We start from the raw sequence: 26,531 nt of genomic DNA on the forward strand, positions 1-26,531 counted from the left end.
AGAATTACCACCATGGAGTATTTTACTGTGTGTTGAGCCTTCAAAATCAAGGTTGTACTGCTCAAACTGGACTTCTTGGATCATATTTTCTTTACACTGTGCTTCTTTCGGTCCACAAACACACTCTTCTTTGGAACTTCCCAACCCTCTAAACGCATCACTTCTCTCCTTGACTTTTATACATACAATAATGAGGTAAATGACACGACCAACAACCAGAACCAAACCACCTTCCTGATGTCTGTCACCACTCTAATCACTGATGTGCAGCCACATCACCTGCCTCGTTTTTACTTTCCCCCCCCCCAACTCCGTCCATGTCTCCATTAAACCCCCCCCCCCCCCCCCCCCCCCCTGGTATCCATATCTCATCTCTCCCCCAGTCTGTTTTTTTTTTTTTTAACAAATCAACTCCCCTCGCTCCCCCTCCCCCGTCATTTCATCATCTCCCTGTCTTGTATTCATATAATCCTAACACCTCCTCCCCTCCGTCTTGATTTGGTCATTTTCCCTCTCTCTCTCTTTCAGCTTTCCTCTCCGTCTCTCCATCACTGCCCCCGTCTTCCTGCAGACCTCCGTCCCTTCTGTCCGCTGCTGCTGCTGCTGTCTTTCTTAACCCACTTTCGAGGCGAAACAATAGACACAATGGGGAGTGAGCCCCTGAGGCGGTGGGAGGGGATGTAGATCGCAGGGCCGGTACAAGTATCAAAAGACTGCTCCCCACCGAGAGAGAGACACAGAGACAGAGAGGGAGCACTATTGCCCATCTGCTGAGGTGCTGAAAGGAGAGAAGGGGGGGGGGGGTTATAGAGGAATAGAGGATGGTGACAGACAGCAGAGAGAGAGTGAGGTGATTAGAGTGTGTGTGTGTGTGTGTGTGTGTGTGTGTGTGTGTGTGTGTGTGTGTGTGTGTGTGTGTGTGTGTGTGTGTCACACTCCGTCCTCCCTCTCACACTGTCTCTTATGGTCCATGTGTTCACTAACACACCTTGATGCAGTAGGGTTGGGAAAGGGGAGGAGTTGAATACTTTGAATTATCTTCTCAATGTTCCTTGACATAGAAAGACAAGAGTCTCCTTATGACATATTTCAAGTTCATTTCAGAAGAAACGATGCTCTTTCCATCAATTTGGACGAAACAGTTCCGAACGAGGCTAACGGAACCCTCGACACCCAAAATAACTCCTCAAACGTTACACTTCTGCTACTGTGAGTTAGCAGGCGATGAGCTCCTATTGAATCATTATTTTGTACTTTATTATTACGTGATCGGCCTCACTGAAACAATTATATATTACTTAGTGTTGGAATAAAAATAACAGCCTTATCCTACTGAGGACAAGCACAGTAGACAGCTATATTTAGACCTTTCAGTGACATAATAATGTATTATTTAGTTATTTTACAATGAAGGATCAACGGAAGAGAACAAAAAAAAGAGATATAATGGGTTTTTTTCCTATTATTTTCTCATTTTATAGAAGGCAAATAATAAAAAAAAGAGTGTAAAGGTTAAGTGGCGACAGAACTGTGATATGTAAACAACTTTTTGGAATTCACCCACAGTGGCGTGGACATGTAGAGCTTCTCTTTTTCACTCCCGTGCTATTGTTAGACATGTAGCATATCAAGCCAGTCTCTGTCAACTGGACACACACACACACACACACACACACACAATGCATTCACTGCTCACTTTACTCTACATTATATGGTTCTTTCAAACCGCTGCATTGAACAAAAAGAAAGGACCACAGTATGTCTCGGGGGTTCGGATGCATTGTGGGTATTGTACTGCGCGTTATATTTGCATTGTGCGTGCGCGTGCATTGTGAGCGCATTGTATGCGTACTGTAGCGTATCAATCAACACAGTGGAAGCTAGCACGGGCGAGCAGGCAGGCTGCAGTGGACGGGATGTTAATGTATGCTGCAACACTGACAGTTTGTTGGCATTAAAGGAAACGAGCAGCAACACAGGCTCAAGTGTTAATGTGGAACAGAGTCCAGGCTGTGTCCTGTTGGGGGAGACCCTGCTGCATCAGGTCCTTAATCTGAAGTCCTCCTGATGGTGTCTATATACAATAATAATAATAACTTTATTAGGGCCAGAGCATCGACAACGTCGGGCCAGCGAAGGTCCTATTAAAACTGTAAGGATTACTATTCTTTTTCTTTTTCTCTCAAATGAATCACATTTGTGAGAGCCTTAACATGCTCAAAAAGTTGTTAAACTTGGCACACTTATCAGACGCGGTAACAAATTTGATATTTTAAGGGTCTTGGGCTTGGGTGTTGCAAAATGGCTCGCTCATTTTCATGTCAATATAGTTTCATAGCCCCGCCCCCTAAACATTAGCCCCGCCCCCTTTCATAACTCATGAACCAGTTTGTCGTAGAGTCTTGTGGGAGGTGTCATTGCGCTCATCAGAGTTCCGGTTTCATTTTGCCTTGCCGCATTAATCGGCGTCCCGCCAGTACCCCGGGAAGGTGCGAGGGGCCCGTTCATCACTGCTTGCAACTTTAATTAATAATTTCATTTTTTTAAAGCAAGAAGTATTTTCCATAGCAAGGGAAACAAATTTCAACAACAAACTAGCACTCAGTAGAGTGCAGATCTTCGCCAGGTGTGTCTGTAATGTTTAACTGAATGAATTAAACATTCAATTACCCCCCCCCCCCTTCACTCGTAAGTCTCCCACTGAATGTGATAAATGTCAGAAAGGAAATATTCTTACACATATTCTCCTTATTAAATAGGAAAATACAGCTGTACATCTTCTGAATTTAAATGAACTAAGACAAGCTTAACTGACTTGTTAACTCATCATAAAACACACTTCATTCAAACAGCTCCTAACAGATGCATTTGCTAAAAACTACAGCGTCTACTAAGGCTTTTTTTATGAAACTATACATATACTTTGAGTCATTTTTATAGATTCTTATAGATTCTTATAGTCTTCAGTAGATTTACTTTACTAATTCCAGTAGAGGAAGAAGTGATCAGCTGAGCAGCTGGCACATAATAAACAGCCCATTTGTGTTTTCTCATCATTTTTTCTCTTTACTCCTTAAGACTTCCTGTGCTTTGCTCACCGCCTTGTTGCATCCAGTCTAAACTACAGTGTTCTGTGTCTTCTCATATAGCAGAAAACAGGATAATGTTTAAATGCTAGGGACATCAAATCTGAGTGAACATCACTTTAAACCAATCAACTCCTTAAAAACTATCATTTTTGGTGAAAATTGGGTGTTACATATTGTCTCCATCATCATCCGTCTCTGCCTCTGTCTCATGTCACTCTTGACCTTAACAGCCTCCAGGTCACAACCATCAAGTTTCTCCTATTGAACCCAAACGACTTGGGAGAGGTCCTGTGTATGTGTATAAACCCCACCCTTCCACTGCAGCTCTAAGGTGTCAAAGCCAATCATATCAGGTGGCGGGCTGGTAACAGAGTTATTGATCCAGCAATGGGTTGACCGTGATCAATACAGCTGTGACAGCTAGTCAGAGAGTATAGTGGGAAAGCCCTGCAGGGTCACTGCAGCTCGTAAGAAGGCTGTCCTTTTGTTAACAGGTTTAGGTGGTTCAGCTTCATAATGAAGAAAGCCTTTTGTTGCAGACCCTCCTCACCTGCCGGCCAGATGCAGTCAATCAGCTGTAGGAAGACACGCAGAGCAGGGGCAGATGGGATATATGGTGGGAACAGCCCTTTAGGCATCCAGCTTTAGTTACACTCAGACAGACTGGAAAAGAGTGTTTCCAACATACGACGTCTTTTCAGGCTAATTTCTAGTGAAAGGATGAGCTGCTGCCGATATTCAGACCTACTTCTTCACCTATAACGTCAGTGTGTGTCACCTGTTACCTCTAATACTGATCACATAAATGACCAAGGCAGCTATTATTATTCTATGAAAAACAGTAATCATGCATTTAACAGCTTTGGTCCACAATAGCAGCAGTATATACCATCTGCACATGATGCTGAAATCAACAAAAAAATGCTCGAGGCTTAAAGTGCAAAGCCCCACTGGTGACCCTTAGAGGCTGAAGGATTCATTACACCCGACTACACAGAGGTGGAAGCAGCCACTTCTACTAACATGTTGTTACCAATGTGGTTTGGATGCAAGAGGAAACCATTCAATCAAAACAGTCCATCCACTGGGGGACATGAATGTGCTTAACAGAAACTGATTGATTAGCACAAAGTGGAACAGATTTGCACTCGACTAATGGACTGAGTTAATGATTAACCATGCAGGCTTTTTAATGGGGCTCATTTCCTCTGCACAACTGCAGCATCTGCTTCCTCTTTATAGCCAGGAGCAGTCCACAGGCCATGCTGACAGACACACACACACACACACACACACACAAACCCACACACAAACACACACACACCCACACACACACCACAGTTACAAGCAAATTTCTGCCTTTCACCTATTAAAGCTGAAGTAGCGAGATTGGAGCAAATATGATTAAAAAAAGTTATTTTTATAAAATGGTTGCTATACGGTGACAGTAGAACATGAAACAGGTAACAAGAAAAAAATTACATTCCTCTGTGTCCTCCGGTGCTCCTAACGGCATCTGCAAGATTTCACAGACCGGAGGAAAACAATCAGTAAGAGCTGATCTGAGGTCTACTGTCCATCTGCCGTCTATGAGAGCCGGCTGTCAGTCACTCGCCCTATTTCATTCCTCAAATGTTTTCAGAATCATCTTGTAGTGCACGGTTTAGCTGTAAAATGAGAGTTTGTGACGCCGCTGCAGCCATTGTGAAGTCTGTTGAAGGAACGGCAAGTTCCGGTCACATGACCGGAGCACAGCCAATAGGAACACTCTCTCAATGAAATGACCTGTGATTGGTCAAAGTCTCCTGTCACGGGCTAGATGTTCTAAAGTCTGAAAACAGAGCCATGAGGAGGAGCAGAAGTCTAGTTTTCTCTCAGAACACTTGAATTACAATATGCTGAAAGGTTATTATGGAATCATTGCACAATGATGCCAAAAATATACTGACTACTGAAGCTTTAAGGTAATTGGTATGTACCCTTCCCATAGAGTCTCCCTCCTATTCAGTCATATACCTGTCCATAATTACCAGGGCTGGGACGATACACCTATCTCCTGATTCAATACTATCACGATATTTGGGTGCCAGGCTAAATGTATTGTGATTTTTAAGTATTGCAATTCAATATTATGATTTATTGTGATTTTTGTTAACTTGTTTTACACTATACTATGGGAAAAAGTTGAATCATACACTTCTAGGGGACTTCTACTTTGGAAACTATCTAAATTGACACAGTAAAAATGGTCTGTATGTAGTCAGAGATGCCCGTGACAGAGTTAGCATGCAGCTTTAGCCGTGATGTCTAGCTCTGCTTTTCCTGCAATGTGTGAAACCCAAAGTGTTTCCATTCTTTACTGGATGTGTAGTGTTTACCACGTTGGGTTTAACATGTGAGGTGCGTAACATTGCAGGTCGTATCCACGCGGAGCCTCCGCCGTTTTCTGCTTTGTCGTTTCGGCTCGTTTTGTTTTGGTTGACGGATACGGAACGGATATGACGTCACGTTACTCTGACTACAACAATAAAAGTGCTAACTTCCTTCAACCTCCACATAAACTCAGATGAAGCAAATATATCGCTTCTGCCAAAAGAAAAAAAAAAAAATTGTGATACAGAGGTGAATCGATTTTTCCCCTCCCCCAATAATTACCCAATTATCTCCACTGTATATATCTGCCCAGTTACTCCAGTAGTTTGACATATTGTCTGTGTTGCCTCCTTGTCACAGTTTTCCAGCCTGTCTGACTGCTATTAATTCAACCTGCTCTAGTTGCATGTGTCTGCATGTGGTCCCTTTACCTTGTTGCCTAGTACCTGAACTGTGACACACCAGTGTTGTTCCTGAAGTTAAGCAATTCAGACAGAACTTTATAACAGAGTGTACAGTACAAGCCAGAAGAAGTCCCCAGTTTTGCCAGATTATTACCTCCGCCAAGGCCAAAGGCCTAGGAAGGAGGTTATGTTTTCACCGGCGTTGGTTTGTTTGTTGGTTTGTCCGTTAGCAGGATTACTCCAAAAGTCCGGGATGGATTTAAATTAAATTTTTTAGAGGGGGGGGGGGGTGTGGCACAATGAACAATCCATTAGATTTTGGTGGCGATTCGGATCATGATCCGGCTTCAGGAATTGTTTTTAATAACTCCGCTCAGCCTGTGCATTAACACCACAGGCTTTAAGACATGCGCAGTGTAACTGATGACGCGTCACCCTGCCTCTTTCCTTCCGCCTACAGAGAGACAGAGAGAGAGTGGGGGATGGAGGGAGGGGGGGAAACCTGTAGATTTTGAATTTTTCACATTAAACTCTGTGAAATAACAGTTGAGTTCGACCAAAGCACACTTGGTGATTGCTGGAAAGAGTAACGACGACGGTTTAGGTGAGTTTTATTTAGTTTCTGTCCAGTTTGAATGAAGTGTTTTACGCTGCTCCGCTACGTACAGCTGATCTCAGCATAAACAAAAATACATGTGGATGATGGCGCAAGCTGAACGGAGAGGGGGGGGGAGGTCTGCGCTCTCCGAGTGCCATTCTAGTTGAACTACTTCTTTAGATGTGAAAACAAAGCTAATCTTTATGAAAAGAACGAAACAAAACAGAACCTGAAATAATGAATTCAGAGGGCATCAGTTTAGCGTGCACGTCAAGTTCTGTGGAAACTCATCAGGAGAGTTTCTCCTAGTTTTTGTCCTTCTCACAGCTGAAAAGGCCATGTGTCACTTCTGATGCATATGCATGGCCTAATGTTGTAATGCTGCGAGGTAAGCACACACACACACACACACACACAGAAATACTGCAGAGTTCAAAATTGCAACAGTGCCACTAAAAAGACAGAATTATCCTGGATTATGTTTAAATTGGGGTTTCATGAGCAGTATTAATCATAGTGACACAACACATAAACTTAACCATTATTCTCCTTATGTACATCCGTTCAGCCTCTGGTTACAGCACAGCAACAGAGGGGGTGGATGGAGAGAACGCTCTCTAACCCTACCTTTGAAGCAGCAGCACTTCAAACCACCACATTAAAGGACGCCTTGTTTACAGCGTGCACATGAAAGATGCCAATCCAAAGACTGAATCAATGAGTAGACAGTAGACAGAAACGTCATGTTTTAGACAAAATAGCAACATGAGAGAAAGTCAAGGGATGGAAATAAAAGAAGAGATGGTCTGCTGTCGTCCAATCACGTATTTGTGCTGCAGAGAATAACACCGAAAAATGATTCCACCGGCCTCGGTGGTGAGGCTAATAAACAATCTAATCTAATCTCATCTAAATGATTTCAAACGGAGAGGCGAGACAAACAAAGCCAGGCCTAAACTTTAATTATCCTGATAAGATCTGTCTGAATAGCAGCTTCTACCCTTTCAGACGGTTTGTCTCAGAGGATCAGATCTGCTGACTGTATTTTAATCTTAACCACGGAACAGCTACATTTGGAAAGCCGCCTGTGGCGAAGCTGTTGTTAGACTATCGTCAGTGTGCATCGACTGAGCAGAGCTATATGACCTTTGTCTTCCATCAGGCTTTCCTTATACCGCTCCGGTCTCTGTCTCCTCCAGCGTTAGACTGATATATGGGGCCAACAATGGGTTTTTTAAAAAAGCCACATCTGGCTCAGTCAGTGTGTTACACCTCTGATATGATGCAGTCTGAATGATTGTGTAACGTATTTCAGAATTTATCCCTGTATGATCATTACATCAATTCTGACACATTAGAAATAGATTTTTCAGATGTTGCCACAACGACAAATTCAGTCTCCTTTAGATTTGAGTGTTGTTGTTGGCGGAGCCAACTGATAGAGCTGTGTTTTACTTCAATAGTTTCAATACATTGTACCTACCTACAGGTTATGACGCGTTGGTTTCCAGTGGAAGTTAGCGTAATACAGTGGTGCAGGAATGAGTCCTAACACCCAGAAATGAGTTAGCAATTTAGCACTTCCGGTCTGTCGACTCCAAGTCAATGTGTTTTTTTTAATGATGTTTTAAAGCTTTTAGTTAGATGCCTGAAATAAGGTCTGTGGTTACGTAACAACATGTTCACCCAACCCTAGGAGACATATTATGCTCATTTTCAGGTTCATACTTGTATTTTGGGTTTCTACTAGAACATGTTTACATGCTTTATTGTTCAAAGAAAATAATTATTTTTCTCATAGTGTCTGTCTGAATATACCTGTATTCATCCTCTGTCTGAACCGCTCCGTTTTAGCACCTGTCTCTTTAAGAACCCCCTTCTGAAAAAGCCCAGTCTGCTCTGATTGGTCGGCCTTTTCGGATGCGAAATTGGGGCACAGCTTGTGTAAAAGTTGCACACCACCGACATGTTTAGTTTTGTTTTAGTAGCGTGTCAAACGCCTGAGCAACCCATGGATGTATTAAGAGAACTAAGATACAGCGTTGGAGGCGGGGCCCCCGTTCATTCCTATGAAAGCTGCTCAGTGGCTCATGAAGCCTAAATGGCTCGACTTCTGTCTGGAAAAGTACCAGATCTTGTGCACATGGAACATGCGCAGTATAGCGTCCGCTCGGTCACATGACTCGGTCACTTGGCGTTACAGACGTCTCTTTCCCAATGTAAGTCTACGGGAAAAAGTATTTTTGGGCCCAATGCATCACGTGACGGACACTGAAGTTGCAGTACCGCCGTTTGGCCACTACGAAAAAGTTGGTATCGATGACCAGCGCACTTCCTGGGGGCATGGAGCAATCACATGTATAGCTCCTGGCCAGTGAACGAAGTGGGAGGCGGGACTACACTTCACACACATATGTGGTTGTTATTCTCAGCCGCATGCACGACAGTGTTTAATAACCACAGAAGTAGTACTAGTTTGTTCTTTGTTTGTAGTACGCGCCCGTAGTCTGCTCTCCTAGAAGACGGTGGTTAGTAGAGCGGTATACAGTATCACTGAATTCTCCTTTAATCTCTGAGATCTTAAGGTTTGTCATTGGTCGTGTTTTAATATCAGCTTTAAGCAGCATTAAAGCTGCAGTAGTCAGTATATTTTTGGCATCATTGTGCAAAAATTCCATAATAACCTTTCAGCATATTGTAATTCAAGTGTTCTGAGAGAAAACTAGACTTCTGCTCCTCCTCATGGCTCTGTTTTCAGGCTTTAGAACATCTAGCCCAGTGACGGGAGACTTTGACCAATCACAGGTCATTTCATTGAGAGAACGTTCCTATTGGCTGTTCTCTGGTCATGTGACCGGAACTTGGCGTTCCTTCACCAGATTTCCCAATGGCGGCGACAAACTTTCTCATTTTCCAGCTAAACCGTGCACTACAAGATGATTCTGAGAACATTTGAGGAGAGAAATAGGCATTAACGTAACAGAATATTGATTCATATTTGATCAGCGCTGCCTAGTTTGACCGTTTGGTCAGAGTTCACGAGTGATTGACAGCCGGCTCTCATAGACAGCAGCTGGACAGCAGACCTCGGATCAGCTCTTACTGCTTGTTTTCCTCCGGTCTGTGAAATCTTGCAGATGCCGTTAGGAGCACCGGAGGACACAGAGGACATGATTTTTTTTAGGTTACCTGTTTCATGTACTACTGTCACCATATAGCGACCATTTTATAAAAATAACTTTTTTGAATCATATTTGCTCCAATCTGGCCTACTTCAGCTTTAATACAACAATATCAGCACTGGATTCATATCGGTCAGACGCACTCTCCTCCTTGTTTCCTGTTTTCCATTCATCCAGTCAGTGATCTCAGTGGAGACTCGGGCCTGGAGCAGTACCAGACTCCAGGATGCTTCCCTCCCTCCCTCCCTCCCTCTGTTCTCTCCATCTTCTATTTATCCTCTCCACCTGGCAGCCCGCCAGACAGCTCTGTGCCATCGCCCTTCACTCCAGACGCTCACATACTATTCTATTTTCATCCTTCCATCTTGGTATGTACCTCTGTCTCCTTTTTCCCCTCTCTTACTCCTTACTCTTTCCCATCCATCTTCTTTTCTCTCTCCAATCGCTCCTCTCATCCCTCGTTGCCCTCTGAGAGGAAACGGCAGCTTCTGTGAGGCATTTAAAAATAGAAAGCTGCTGAAAAGCAAAAAGTGATGGACACTTGAAGGCACAGCTCAGGTAACCTGAGAGGAACCGCAGACGGATGGATGGGGGGAAGAGAGGGTAAAAAAAGAAAGAAGCTTTTCCATTGAAGGACGGCTGTAGAGCGGGATGACGTAGTGCATGCAGCAAGGACGAGCCACAGCCACGGAGATGAAGATACACCTGTTTGACTGTCAGGAACATTTGAGATTACGTTTTGAAATGACAGAAAAGATGAAGTTTAAGTTGTGAATATAGAACATCTGCATCAGCGTCCTGCACATACAGAGAGCTACATGGTATTCATTCAGAAAAGCAGATTGGAAAAAGTATATTCAAATGGATTAGTATGGTCTATCCTCCAATTCAGAAGAAATACACTTGTACCCACTGAGCTGCCTTAACGTGCACTCTAGCTTAGGTTACAGGTGCTGTACAAACACCATTCAATTTGTCCAGCCCAGCATACAGTATGATATCATAGTAACTGTTTCTCCCTCATCCATTATCCATGATATCCAGCCACACTTTTCTTTTACAATCCCAGTCAGTGGAGTCAACGGGGCCGTGACAAATGCATGAACCACATGACCTACTGTTGAGCAAGGTTGTTGTGAGTAGGAGAGGGCGAAACATCGAATATAGTCGATGTATCGCGGCTTGTCCCACGCGCAGTGTATAAAATAACTATATCGCAAACACCGACTACAAATGGTCATGTAATGTAATGACACTCACTTTGGCATTTCCTTCTCTCCCTCCGGCTCCTTCTCACAGACACATACATCACAGACTCCGCGGCCGTCCAGACCACCTCTCTCCTGGGAGAGTCGATGTGACGTATTCGGCCGGCGTGTTTTTGTATTTGGAGGCACACGGCGGAGAGAGAAGGAGCCCGGTACCCGGAGAAAGTGGAAGACGAGAACACGACCAAAGCAACCAGAACCAGCCCAGAAGCAAATGACTGTGGCGTCCTCGCTTTCCAAAGCAATCCCATATTATGACAAAAAAATTGCAAAATGGAAAGAAATCAAAGCCGCTGTAAAGCAACTACATGAAAATCCCGGATTCCAAACACTCATTAAGACACTTGATCCAAAATATGAACTGCCTGGTCGCACTTTTTTTGCGGAGAAAGCTCTACCGGAGTTCTACATTTCAGTGAGAGAAAAGTTGGCCAACCAGCTAACAGAGGTGACCCACTTCTCCACATCTACCGATCTGAACAGACTGCTTTGGTTGAGGCTACACCTCGCGATTTGGTGAGTCTTTCTACACTAGTTGGAAAATAATAATTAGACATATGCTGCAGGGTCTACAAGAATCATCATAGTGGTGTGATTGTATGCATCAAAGGGTTAAATCGAGCATTTATGAAGTGCTTAGAGGATATTTGAAATATCGCGATATATATCGTGTATCGCAATATTGCCTAAAAATATCGCAACATTATTTTTAGGCCGTATCGCCCAGCCCTAGAGTTGTGAGGCTGGATTTTTAGTCATTTCCGTTATTACAAATGTCACCCTGAGTTTTCTTCCTTCTGGAAGTTCCAGTTTCCCTTTGGCTCTCTGATAAAGACACCTGACTGAAGCATCTCTCCTCAGATGGAAGCCCAGCTAGTGGGAGAAACACAAAGAGCAGTCCACCAGGTTCTACTTGTAAAAAACACAAAGTCCTTCAGCAACTGTGGATGAAGTGGAAACCCACCCAGCTTCATCTTGTTGTCTGTCTCCGTATCTCTGTGCGTCCCTCTGAGGCAGAGCCAGGCTGGATGCTGACCTGCGGTTCAGACTACATTTGATGCCAGGTGAAGTATTAAAACCCAACATTCAGCCCAGGAGGGCAACTGTTCTAAATCCCATGCCAGGTGAGCAACACACACACACACACACCTGGACAGACACACTGTGCCAGGTGATCATAGTGATGCCAGCGGGCTTCCCTAATGCAGAATTAATTTACCCATCACTGGGCACCGCCCCATCTTACCCACAATCCACCTGGCCTGGCTACGTCCCATCTGCACTGGCTGCTCCATTTAACTGAATGGGAGCCAGGATTCGGGGTTCACTGGGAACACAGCCATACGGCCTGCTGCTGTGTACTACATACTACTCTTTGTACAGCGCTTTGATTAAGAAAGGCTTTTAATTGATGCTATTTATCTTTGTGCCAATATGAAGTATTTCTTAATAATTGGTACTGATGTATTCAGTGTGTGTTCTTGTCACATTCTCTGAACCCCCGTGAATTTCAAAAGAACCAATGTAATACTTCAAATCTGGAATATCTCCACTGTTTTAATGACCCCAGCTGGTTTTAATCACAGCAGTGTGTAGCTGCATGCAATACAATACTTGTTTTTGCCCCACAAGGGATCAAAAGTCCACAAACAAGCCAACCTAAAAGGCTCATGATTCACTGTGTTGTTTGCTCTCTGACTTGTTATCTTCATGTAGAAACAGAGATTATTTTCTAGTGATCTGGATTGTGGCAAGATGTGGAACTTCTTCATCTACTTCACCAGCACCCCTCAGAAAACATGAGCAACGGGCTACCTGCTAACCTGTATGAAACGTTTGATAGAAATGAACTATGGTATAAATATGAAATGAAATGATGCAAAACGCACCACACTAGATCAATTTAGCAGTGTTACTCCATCGTGACAGCATGTTTGAGAGAAAGTGCGTTTGTTGTTTGACTGTAGGACACATCTGGATGCATGAGTGATAGAGTATATGTGTGTGTGTGTGTGTGTGTGTGTGTGTGTGTGCGTGTGTGTGTGTGTGTGTGTGTGTGTGTGTGTGAGTGTATAAAGGAAGCATGTATTGTGTGTTACAACACTGGCATCTGCTGGCCAAAAACCTGAAGTGCACCATTGTTTAGTTATTACAGTTTTTTTCAATTGTTTACACACAAATACTGGTACTTGACACACAATGACCACAACATGCACCAACCCCCTGAACCAATTCTGCTAAACTACAAGCACAATTCCTGCTTTACACTCAAATTGCAGTTCTAAAACACACTTTTTTCAAAACACTACACACAATTCTCTGCATTTGGCACAATTTTCATGAAGAAAATCTCGTTTTCACAAGGAACACACTGTCATTCAAAATTCTAAAGTCAATTGCCCTACTATGCACACTGACTCATCACATGGGCAAACACCTGTCACACAGTGTTACAATTAGCAATCAGAGCTTTAGCATAAAAGGGCAAACATTGCTTGTGATGTGGATGAGGTGCTGTGGCCAGACCGAAACAGAAGAGAGGATGCAGCATAGTTTTTTTTTACTGTAACTGTATACAGTAAATTCTTCTGTTGTTTTGTATGTAGACCACTGTATGTGCAACTTTGTGTTGGTTGGGATGTACACTGTGTACATTGTTTTTGTGGGGAAAATAAAATATATTTGTTACCATGTATTTGTGTGTTCTGAGTATAAAAACAATATTCTAAAATATTTTACAACACACTTATGTATGTACTGTCTGTAGTAAGTGTAACACTGAACAAAAAAAAGGCCTAAGTCATTATGATGAATGGAGAAGAAGTGTTTTCCATTCATCATAGTGTTTTACATTGAGCACATCAGTGTTCAACTGGTTCTTATAAATGTCTATTCATATGATGGTTTGTGTGTGTCATTTGAAAACAAAATACCATTTTGAGAAGAAATAACATTGTTTTGAATGTAAAGTTTCATTTTGCAGGAGAATTGAGGGGTTTTGCCCATTGTGTGTGTGTTTTTTGATTTGTGTGTTTTGTTCTGAGAGTATGAGGCATGCTTTCAGAAAATGTGTGTAAACAATCGAGAAAAACTGTAATGGAACCAACTTTGAGAAGGAGCCCAGGGTGTTCAGAGAGAAGCTTTAGGGATATTATTACAGGATTAGGGCTACTTAGATATTTCTCTATGTTCTTTATCAAAGGGTACCAGACTTGTCATGTAAAAGACCATTAAACGGATAAAGTTCAGAGGCCCAACTCCAAATTGCTGGATTCCCATGCCTCCTATAGAAAAACTGGAAGTAGGTATCAGGCATGGTTGTCAACCTTGAGAAAAAATTAGTTGACTTTCAGACACTTTGTTTTCTGCATTCTGGTGACTTTAAAGGAGTGAAAGTAAGAAATAATAAGTACACTGCAGCAGCATTTTTATGTTAATCTTTTTAATTTTACCTCTAACTCCCAGGAAAGAAAACAGAATGATTTGCTCCTCTGGTGTGAACTTGGCGTGAGAATCTCTGGCATAAACTAATATTCATCTGTTTCTTTTTATGTTTTGATCCTGCTTGAGTATTTCTTTCTCTTAGTTCGCTCCATTTCTCTCTCCTTCTCTCACTCACTGAAGGTTCTTTCAGACACAACGTGACAACACCACCACTGCAACATTAGCTCAAACTGCGCTCCGTCCATGGATGTATAAAGAGAACTGGATACAGCGTTGGAGGCGGGGCCCCGTTCATTCTTATGAAAGTGTCTCAGTGGCGCATGAAGACTAAATGGCTGAACATCCGTCTGGAAAAGTACCCGGATCTTGGGCACATGAAACATGCGCAGTATAGCGTCCGCTCGGTCACATGACTCAGTCACAGAGTTTTTCGGTTAATTTGGTCCGGACCAAGGGGAAAAAACAGATACATTGTAGTATTTTAGTTCTGTTCTGGTTCCTGTTCACACTGACGTTTTACAAACGCACCAGAGGAGTACACATGAAGTTCTACAGACTGACAGCTAACTCTCTGATTGTCATCCTGCATCATCAGGACCGTCGAGGGGGAATCTAATTCTGGTGACTGACACAAGTTCATGCAGCACTTTAATGCTTCTGATGTGCATATTTATGTTCTTTGATTGATAACAATAATAACTAGAATGGCACTTCGAGAGCGCAGACCTCCCCCCCCTAATCCGTTCAGCTTGCGCCATCATCCACGTGTATTTGTGTTTATGTTGAGATCAGCTGTACGTAGCGGAGCATCGTAAAACACTTCATTCAAACTGGACAGAAACAAAATAAAACTCACCTAAACCGTCATCGTTACTCTTTCCAACAATCACCTAGTGTGCTTTGGTCGAACTCAACTCTAATTTCACAGAGTTTAATGTGAAAAAACGTTGAATCTAGAGTTGTCCCCCCCCTCTCTCTCTCTGAAGGAAAGAGGCGGGGTCATGCGTCTTCAACGCGTCATCAGCTACACTGTGCATGTGTTATACCCAGAGGTCTTAATGTTCTGGCTGATTGTAATGCTTAAAAACGTTCCTGAATCCAGACTATGATCCGGATCACCACCAAAATCTAATGAATTGTTCACTGTGCCACACCCCAACCCTCCAAACTATTTCATTCAAATCCATGTCGGACTTTTTGAGTAATCCTGCTAACAGACAAACAAACAAACCAACGCCGATAAAAACATAACCTCCTTCCTAGGCCTTCGGCCTTGGCGGAAGTAATATGCATTATTTGGATTGTTAAACTGCAAATCGACCGCATGTTATGATGAATAATGGTAGAGACAGGACTGTACAATGGTGGTGCGAACACATAGTGCGAACATCGGGGAGCGCACATGAGGCGGACACAAGCACAGCAGTTTTAATAGCTGTCAGCAGATGGATTTTTTATTCTAAAATCACATGTCTGGTATGATAAAATCATGTGGTTGGGTTGTTTGGTCCGCACCAGGGTTCGACTGAACCCAACGGGTTAAGGTGTGAAAGCACCCTAAGTGTCTGGCCTCAGGTCATTTCGAAAGGCCTGACATATTTGCGAGTGGGCGTCCACAACGCTGCCTCACACACATGCCTCTCTGCTTCCTCTCCCGTCATTAATCAGAGGAAGTCAGTCAAACTGCTGACACCTGACACCCTGGAGTCATATTTCTCAGTCCAGAAAAACATTTCATCCTGCGTCTGGTTACGGGCGCGGTGCACTTTTAAGCGTGCCGCGTTCATCTTTCATCATAACCCACCAGATCGGTTTCAGTACAAGAACCCCACCGACCGTGACACCGCTGTGCTGACAGATGGCACGAGCCCACCGGAGCCCACCGAGCTTGGCTCCAGGTCATAACACGGAGATGCTCTGACCGCCCTGACATCTTTAATTCATAGTGGAAAAAAAAAACATATTCCATTCAGAGGCAGGCCATGCTCTGGTAGATCTAGATCTGCAGATCCCAGGGCACCGTGGCCCATATTCAATATGGAAGCCAAGAGCAGACAGTCAGGACAGAAGGGAATACACACTATATTTACAGTATATCTGCAACGGCATCTGTATCATCGGACAGTGTGTCATTACGGACATGAGGTGGTCATCTTTTTGCAAAGTGGAGCCTTTTCTTGACGGTGTATCTTCGTGAGGGGATGCTTTTCTTGTCTGCCGGCCATTTTTTGTCTGAGGTTTCAAATGTAGTTCAGTGGCGTAATAAGCACAGGAAATGTATGCATCAACCTCCATATTGCCTCCATTAGAAAGCAGAAATCTACTTCTTAGCTGTGTTCAAGCTCAGGAACTGGACCCTTCTGAAGGCCTGAGCCTCCTCCCCAAATGGGACAGTCTACCTGACTTATGGTGCATTCAGGCGCATCTTGTCAACTTGTTATGTTCAACCAAAATGTTCAGGTTTATCACCAGGAAGTTGTAAATACTAGCGGTAAACTGATGGGCACACCGTGACTTCTGGGGTAGCGAGGCGCCACAAAAGATGTGGCCCAAAAGAAGGCTGCTTTTGTTTTAACCACATGCCTCGCAGCTGGTCATATTCCTGGCCAAATGAGAATTTGGTATTTTGATTTATTTCATTCAGAATGAGGCCATTATTTTCTCTCTCTAGTGTGTGTGTGTGTGTGTGTCTGGCCAGATCCTGTCCTATTCTTATGTAAGACCATTAAACTGTTGGCCAAGACTCAGGTCACACGCACACATGCACGCACGCACGCACGCACGCACACACACACACACACACACACACACACACACACACACACACACACACACAGTGGTCAGTATGTTGGCATACTGATACACAATGTGTGAGGAATTGACCAGTATGAAAAGCAACACAAACTCAGATATACAGCTGCCTGCATTAATTAAGCCACACATTCAAACCAGGTCCAGACTTCTAATACTTGAAATGAATGAGATGCTTTGAGAGAATATTGCTTTTTTTTTAATCTTAACTACTGCCAGTCAGAACTCATCAGTTGAAGGAGGAGGAGATGAGAAGTGACATCATTAAATCAACTGAGAAAAAAATGCAACAATGAATTTCAAAAATATTTGAAATAAAAAAAACTGCTACAATTAAATTAAAATGAACTAAAAAAACTCTGTTGCTAGAAGAAAAAAAAAATATGAAAGATAAAATTAAATATTTCCCAATTTGCTGCTCCATTAATTATGTTCACTCTATAAATTAATTAGATTATTACATCATATTTTAGATGATTTTTTTACATAATATGGTTTTTGATATATGATTCATCATTCTTCATAGAACATGTTTGGAAGTTTGAAAACACAATAAAAACTGAGATACTTTTACATGTAGAAGCTGCAAACATGACATCAGTCAGTTTAGCACACACACTGTGACTCATGGGAATCTCCATATTATTATAAAGTAAACCTAAAACATTGTTTTCATATCTTCAAGTGAGCCGGGGATATCATATGGAATGTCAATTTTGGTAGAACAGTAACTGAGGTCAATTATTGCTCTCAAAGTGATCAGCACTTTTTCAAAATCGATGCTTCATTGTGCTCTTGAAATGCCCTCTGCTGGAAAGCAAGTGTAGAAACGACTTCAACCTTTTCACTATACAGGCTTTATGTTATAAACATCTCACTCACACATGCACTCACATGCACTTCCCTCCTTCCATGGCTGGGTACATGCATTATAGGCTCCCATTACACCAGTCAATAAGCAAACCTTTCTATACAGTTACACAGTCACAGCAAAACACATACAGCCCACAGCCCCTATAGAAGAACACTAGAGGAGTATCAGAGCCCTACGATAGGAGATTAAGAAATACTCCAAGTGTAACAGGTCAAACTCACAAAGAGCACCACAGACCAGTTCTTGTCTTATCAACCCGTTCAAGGACAAGCGCTAAATTTAATATGATGACATAATGTCTTAGGATTGATTATGATTCAATTTAAAGCTGAAGTAGGCGAGATTGGAGCAAATATTTAAAAAAGTTATTTATATAAAATGGTCGCTATATCGTGAAACACGTAACCTGAAAAAAATCATGTGCCTCTGTGTCCTCCGGTGCTCCTAACGGCATCTGCAAGATTTCACAGACCGGAGGAAAACAAGCAGTCAGAGCTGATCTGAGGTCTGCTGTCCAGCAAACTCCGACCAAACGATGAAACTAGGCAGCGCTGATCAAATATGAATCAATATTCTGTTACGTTAATGCCTATTTCTCTCCTCAAATGTTCTCAGAATCATCTCGTAGTGCACGGTTTAGCTGTAAAATGAGGAAGGTTGTGACCCGGCAGCCATGTTGAGATCAGGTTGAGCTGGCTTGAAGGAACGCCGGTACCGGTAACATGACCGGAGCACAGCTGCTGCTGCCAGTTGTCATTTTTCTGTACGTATAGATTTAACCCTGACCTATATTCCTGTACAAACCATGACATCACTACACCCCCTCTAAAATGATGCGACACGATGAGGTCTAATCGCCAAAGACTCTTCACATCCTAGACTTCTCTGTGCACCACGTCAATAAATGCATTCGATTGCTCTAAAGATGGAGTCTCTCCTGATCGAACTGTTCTTTAGTGCAGTGTTTTGTACTTTAGGTACTTGTACATCACCTTGTACTTCAACAAAATACCTCAGTGCTACTTTATAATTGTACTCCACCATACTCCTTACTCTACATTTGACAGTTACTTGTACTCTGCAGATAATGATTTTACAAAACGTGGCGATCTTATAAATGATACATAATGCATTGTACTAGATTAAACTAACTACCCAACAGTAAAGTAGCTAAAAAAGTAGCTCCACCTCAACTATCCAGACCAGAAAAGGCCCCTTATATGTTAATGAGTCAGTAATAATAATCCGGTTATATGAATAATATAATAAACCGCTGTGAAAGGAGTCATTCTGCATACTGATTAGTACTTTTGATACATTTTGAGTACACTTCTGTACTAATGTACTTCTACTTCAGTAGGGCTACAATGTCAATAAAGGCCTTTTACTTGTAATTGAGTATATACTGTATAGTATAGTGTACAGAGTGTGGCATTGGTGCCAAAAGTATCGCAATAGCCAGTTTGCAGGAGATGACACGCTATACACACCACTTATTAATACACATTTAAAGCTGAGGTAGGCGAGATTGGAGCAAATACGTTATGTTAACAAGTTAAGTTATTTTTATAAAACGGTCGCTATATGGTGACAGTAGTACATGAAACAGGTAACCTGAAAAAAATCATGTTCCTCTGTGTCCTCCGGTGTTCCTAATGGCATCTGCAAGATTTCACAGACCGGAGGAAAACAAGCAGTAAGAGCTGATCTGAGGTCTGCTGTCCAGCTGCCGTCTATGAGAGCCGGCTGTCAATCACTGGCGAACTCCGACCAAACGGTCAAACTAGGCAGCGCTGATCAAATATGAATCAATATTATGTTACGTTAATGTCTATTTCTCTCCTCAGATGTTCTCAGAATCATCTTGTAGTGCACGGTTTAGCTGGAAAATCGGAAAGTTTGTGACGCCGCCGCCATTGTGAAATCTGGCGTCGGAACTCCAAGTTCCGGTCACATGACCGGAGCACAGCCAATAGGAACGCTCTCTCTCTCTGAAATGACCTGTGATTGGTCAAAGTCTCCCATCACGGGCTAGATGTTCTAAAGCCTGAAAACAGAGTCATGAGGAGGAGCAGAAGTCTAGTTTTCTCTCAGAACACTTGAATTACAATATGCTGAAAGGTTATTTTGGAATGTTTGCCCAATGATGCCAAAAATATACTGCCTACTGAAGCTTTAAACTACAATATGACAGTAGTCAATGAAACACCATATAGACATGTAACATCCTTCAGGTCACTATATGAGCTCAGTATTGATGTGGAAACATTACTGTAACACAGGGCTACTGTTGACATACAATACTACCAATAGGGAGAGATTACTGAGTGCAGACAGACTGTGTCAGCCTAGAGGATAAATACAGGATCACATTAGAGAGCATAAAGTACAACAAGGTCACCATGTAATGCTCTAATGTAGCATAGAAACGCATACAAGGAATAGGCCTATTGACAAGACATGATGGACTTTTCTGTCTCTGAGTGTCCTCCCTCCCATAGAGATGTGCTGTGATCCTGTTCCAGACCTGACTCAGCCTGTGAGCAGCCCAGTCAGGCTGCAGCCCCGAGGCCTGGAGCCAAACAAGCCCAACTTGACAGCCCTCTGAAATGTCCCCGTTTCAGTCGTCCTCTGCAATGACACTTCTCCTCACACATCATGCACACACACACGCACGCACGGGGCCTCTGCAGATGCAGACAGCGAGGCCGGGCCCGGTCATCTCCTCCGGACTTTTCTACCTTTTATTTGCTGATTTGCGCAGAGCAGCAAAAAAAAAATCTCCCAGGAAACCGCAGCATCATCCAGAAGATGCGCAGAGAGAGAGGCAGAGAGAGGCAGAGAGAGAGAGGCGGGGGGCCCGGAAAACACTGCATAGAGACCGGGCAGGAGCTGGTCCCGAGCCTCCTGGACGAGGACCGGGAGCTGCATTCTGTGTCCTGATGTCATTATTCACATCCTCAGTTCTCATCTAGTCTAGTCTAGCCCCGCCAGAACCGGGACACCACCCGATGCGTCAGTGTGATGGGGCTAAAACACCTATACACAGCATCATCACAGTAGAAAGTAGAGAGTGTCCTCTTACCTGCCGCTGCTCCACCGCTCCGCTCCTCCTCTGCTGCACCGGGCACCGTCAACTCCGCAGCGGCATCAGAACACTATCACCTCCTCCTGCTGCTGACCGGCTGTCGGTACCGGAGCTCTGTCAATGCGGTGCAGTCTCTCTCTCTCTCTCTCTCTCTCTCTCTCTCTCTCTCTTCCCCTCCTTCCTTCAGCTGTTCTCTCTCGTGGAGAGCGCGCGCCCCGCTTGTGTCGCCGCGTGCACACGCTCCACATATACAGGGGTTGGAAGGCGTGCAGGAGCTTCAAGGGTTGGAGGGTGATAAGAAGGGGTTCCTCCTGTGGCCCAAATAGACTTATGGTGGAGACTTAGGTCATACAATTAGAGTTTAAAGCTTCAGTAGTCAGTATATTTTTGGCATCATTAGGCTAAAAATTCCATAATAACCTTTCAGTATATTGTAATTCAAGTGTTCTGAGAGAAAACTAGACTTCTGCACCTCCTCATGGCTCTGTTTTCAGGCTTTAGAACATCGTGATGGGAGACTTTGACCAATCAGAGGTCATTTCATTGAGAGAGCGTTCCTATTGGCTGTGCCTAATTCCTAATTGGTAATCCTTGAAGAGATTTCAACATGGCTGCTTCGTCACAAACGTTCTAATTTTACAGCTAAACCGTGCACTACAAGATGATTCTGAAAACATGTGAGGAGAGAAATAGTCATTAATGTAACATACTATTGATTCATATTTGATCAGCGCTGCCTAGTTTGACCGTTTGGTCAGAGTTCGTGAGTGATTGACAGCCGGCTCTCATAGACAGCAGATGGACAGCAGACCTCAGATCAGCTCTTACTGCTTGTTTTCCTCCGGTCTTTGAAATCTTGCAGACGCACACAATTATTTTTCTTGTTACCTGTTTCATGTACTACTGTCATGATATAGCGTATAGCATATTTGCTCCAATCTCGCCTACTTCAGCTTCAAACTTGTATAAGTACCATTCTCCGATAGGACACAGTAGACTACAAACCAAATCACATATTCTAGGCCAAGGCTATGATTGCTAGAAATGGGGAAATATCACGTTAAAAAAGTGAAGGTATTTTTTTACAAATGCTACTAAAAACCCACGTCAGTTGAGAAATATCCCATTACATCACATGTAGATTTAAATAAATACAACAAAGCATATTTTAAAACTATTATATCATATTTCCAGCTGTCCAACTTTTGCCAAAATATGAATGAACTAGTTTTTCATTGTCATTACAACACAGTTAGCTTAACGTTAGCTGTTAACATCCTCCACTAGCAACTAATATAGGTTATATAATATAATTTTAGTTTGCATATGTAACCTCCTCACACTGGGTCGACGTCAGCTGCACATAAAACTGAGTTGTCTGTCAGCTAAAATACAAATCCAGGAGTGTGTTCCAATCCACGTGCTTCCAGAAGTACACTTCAGTGTAGTGCACTTTGTGCACTCTGTACTCACTTGAGTAGTGCGTAAATTTCAGCGGGGTAGGGTCGTCTCAAATCGAATACTCTGCGGCGCACTGACCGGAAATGACGACCGCAACATTTGACCGCGGCTCGCTACCCGCCAAAATATCTTCTGAAAAAAAATGAAAGCAGAGTGGAAATTACGTTTCCAACGTCGTCGCCTACTCCTACGATGTGTCCTCCTGTTGGCTGAAAATGCACCGGTATGTTTACGTATTGTATTGATTTATTCTGTTATCTACTTATGTTTGAATAGTGGTCGTGGCTCCGCCTCTTCCGCTACGTAGCCAAGATGGAGGCAGTTGAGTGTGGAGAGTGTCCAGCGTTCCACACTCAACGATCTGACCGTTCTGAATACAACATCCGGGTACTTTGAGTGCACTGCATTTTGCCGTACTTCCCAGTGTGAACTCACTTATGCACTCAAAGTAGTAAGTGTAAGTACAGAAGTACACGGATTGGAACACACTGTATGAACTACAAATAAAGTTAATGTTACCCATACAAGCTAGCATAAGCCACTATTTGGCTATGGCACCGTGTAGTAGCTGCCTCTAAGTATGGTGGCTCAGTGTGGCATCATGTTAGCTACATGAGAACAAGCTCTGGAAGAGCCATGTTGTATCATTTACAGTTTTTTTGTGTATTTGATGATCCTCATTGCTAAAGAACATTGTGTTTTGCCTTTGAATGTGTTTGATATGCATTAGATTAAAGGTCAATGAGTCATGTTGTAGAATGGGCTTTGGGATCCATTTTGATTCTTTGATGTGTGTTTTGCCCTATGAAGACGTGCTCGTAGTCCGTCCTGCTATTGGACAATTTGGATGTGTCCCTTTAAGTGTGATTAGTGTGAGTTTTTTTTTTTTTTCTCTGGTACTTTTCTCACACAACTGACCCTATAGCCTACATACAGAGAGGGTCACGCATTTTGATAGCAGAAACTGTGTTTGGCTAACCGAAGAGCACTAACACCTCAACGTCAACATTACCTGTCCACATCTGGACCCTTTGGTCTTTGTTGTGTTAGTTAACGCTAGCTAACATGACCTCACATTCATTTAGCTGTAGCGGGGCAGTTAAGCTGAAATATTCATAACAATCGTGCGTGTTGCAATAAAAGCAACACATTTGGCACAGAAGTAGGTTTATACGTTATGAAAAGATATCGATATCAGGACGCAGTAAATTTGGCTCCTTGGGACTGTGGCAGCCATTTTGAAAAATAGGCGTTAAATATTCAAAAATGTTGCAGACAACAGATTGTATGACTCTTGGTGATTTCCAAGGTGTTTTCAAGCTGATTAGAGCAGATGTCACAAGATCACAGAGATGACCCTTTTTATTTTTTAAGGGTACTTTTGAAAAGCTTTTAACCTGAGAGAAAGTGAAATCCAAATAAAAGGAGCATGTGGTCACTTCAGGGTCAAACTTCATCCCCTTGCCTTCATGATAGAATGACAACCATTAGAACGGCAAGATCTTCAGCTTTCCATCGATGCATGTATCTTTTCATTAGCCATAAATTTGATAGGGATATCGCTGGATAAAGTTCAGGACTGCTGGTCCTCTAGTCATGGGTCGCATGAGAATGGTTTAGTTTGGGTAAGTGATTCAGGTTCTGGTTCATATGACAATGTTTTATCTGAACAAGGGGAGCTGATATCTGTCTGGTCTCTAACCTGTGACCAAGCCGACTTGGTTGAACCTATAAGGAAACTAAGATCAGTCTCCTGTCAGAATACAGTAGCTCACAGGTTCAAAGAGACACACAAGCTGTGTTGTTGTGCGTTTTATTTTTCTTTCTTATTATTGTTTTGCTTTCTGCCTCGGTTGACTATGAATCCTCTTATATCACATATGCATCATCCACATTTCTGTATAATTAATATGTAATGTAATAAAAAAGAGGCTAACAAGCTAATCCACGGCAAGGTGCCAACTCCAATAGGATTAGATCTTTTGTGTTATTTATTTTTTTGATATGCAATAGCTCTTTTAAAAAATTGGGGGGTTTTAAAAAGAGGTATATACTGTAGTTGTATAACAGAAAACGCTGGCCAGGTTACAGCATGATACAAAAACTGAGGAAGCGGGTTACTGGGGGCAAAGTTTGACCAAAAGTAATCAAATAAATAATAACAAAGCGTGCCATACTCCAGTATATTGTTTACACTTTAGGATCCACAAATTTGACTGTTTTGGACATGACTAAAGTGTGCATGTTGTCGGTTTACTTGTTTTTCAGTGAGTGTCATGAACTGTATGTGGTCACTTTATAAATCAGAAACGGTTCCTCTAAATGAGCCGTCACAACTTCCGTAAGGTTGTGATGTCACAACTGTACAGTCACCATCAGAGCAGACTGGGCTTTTTCTAGAGGGGGTCTTAAAGAGACAGGTTCTAAAATGGAGCGAGCGTTTCAGGCAGAGGGTGAATACAGGCAGTCAAGACAGTATGAAAAATAATGTGTCATTGTCAGAGAATACAGAGGGTGTGTCCGTCCCCTGGAAGTTTAACCAGCACAACATATTAGCGAGGTCCTGCCAGTAAGCCGCGTGGCAGCGTGACCACATAATGACACCAAAACAAATTGCAGCATTGTTTTTTTTCTGTTAATTTGCCTTAGACGCTGTGAAGAAAACGCTTACAATGGCAAAGAAAACCCTGATGTTTATCAATCGAATTCACATTTTGGCAAATTCCACAATAATCTGCAGTTTACAACAGCTTCATAACAACACTTTTTCACCTTTTTTTCAGGTTAAAGCTTTTAAAAATCACCCTTAAAAAATAAAGAGGGGAAAAAATCATGTCTGTGATCTTCTGACATCTGATCTCATCAGCTTGAACACACCTTGGAAATCACATTCATAAAAGTCATAAAATCAGTTTTCTGCAACACTTGGATATATTAAGCGCCTATTTGGTGGCCATTTTGAAAAATGACTGCCACGGCCCTCAGGCCCAAAAATTAGTTGTGCCCCAATATCTATATCTTTTCATAACGTATAAACCTACATCTGTGCTTTTTAGGATACATCCTAAGAATAGGTAATTTAACATTAATGTGACATCATCTTCGGCGAATATACTGAACTGCTTCCAGTGCTACATTTAGAAACAATCCTACAGCGTATTTGAGCCAAGCTGATATAGTCTGATATAGCCACATAGTATCCAACGAGCTAGCTTACAGTAACAACTGTTGGTCACATCTGATCTAATCAAATGTGACCAACATCTGGTCACATCAGGCTACAGGAGGAAAGGCTAAGGAATACAATTTATCTAAATAATATAATATAATATGATATGATATAATATAATATAATATGATATGATATGATATAATATAATATAATATAATATAATATAATAAAGTGTTGCACTCACAGGGTAATTTTTTCTGCATTATGACATATTACAGTAAATGCACGACTTTTACTTGTAATGGAGTATTTTTACAGTACTGCTACTTTTACTCAAGTAAAGTATTGCTTCCTCCACATCACGTCAATAAATTAATATTTATATAAAAATTAAATAAATATACTTACTTGCGTAACCCTGGTGTTAAGCCGTGCAGATAACTCTGTTTTTTTGTGCTGAGGCTTTAGGCCAACCTTGCATGATATAATGAAGGGTTTTTATGGAGCCCACATCACTGAACAATTACATTTTAGAAACAAAAAAGAAAAAAATCCCAATTATTAAGGAATAATCCACAACCTGTCTATTTATGTTGTAGGCCTTGTTGTTGTATTTATGCCTTAGTTCATGTCTTCTTCTTCCTCCATGTCTCTCTCTCTCTCCCTTTAACTCTCTCATCCTCACCTGCCTGTTTTCCCTCTCTTCACCTCTTCCTCTCTTCACCTCCAGACAATCTGTGCTTGACCTTCATCATGACTGTCATTGA

At 42.4% G+C, this 26,531-nt stretch overlaps 1 protein-coding gene across 4 annotated transcripts in view; it reads right to left on the reverse strand.

Annotated features, from left to right (window-relative positions):
• The window catches only part of nfasca (neurofascin homolog (chicken) a), a 172,210-nt gene extending 150,885 nt beyond the window's left edge, over window positions 1-21,325 (reverse strand). For all 4 annotated transcript variants that reach the window (XM_074648539.1, XM_074648547.1, XM_074648520.1 and 1 more), the window contains exon 1: window positions 21,129-21,325. The gene's annotated coding sequence lies outside the window, so the exon portion shown is untranslated. The remainder of the gene's footprint in view (window positions 1-21,128) is intronic.
• Window positions 21,326-26,531: the final 5,206 nt, after the last annotated feature.

The sequence above is a fragment of the Sebastes fasciatus genome, chromosome 1 (assembly GCF_043250625.1).
Source record: "Sebastes fasciatus isolate fSebFas1 chromosome 1, fSebFas1.pri, whole genome shotgun sequence".
Lineage (NCBI taxonomy): Eukaryota > Metazoa > Chordata > Actinopteri > Perciformes > Sebastidae > Sebastes > Sebastes fasciatus.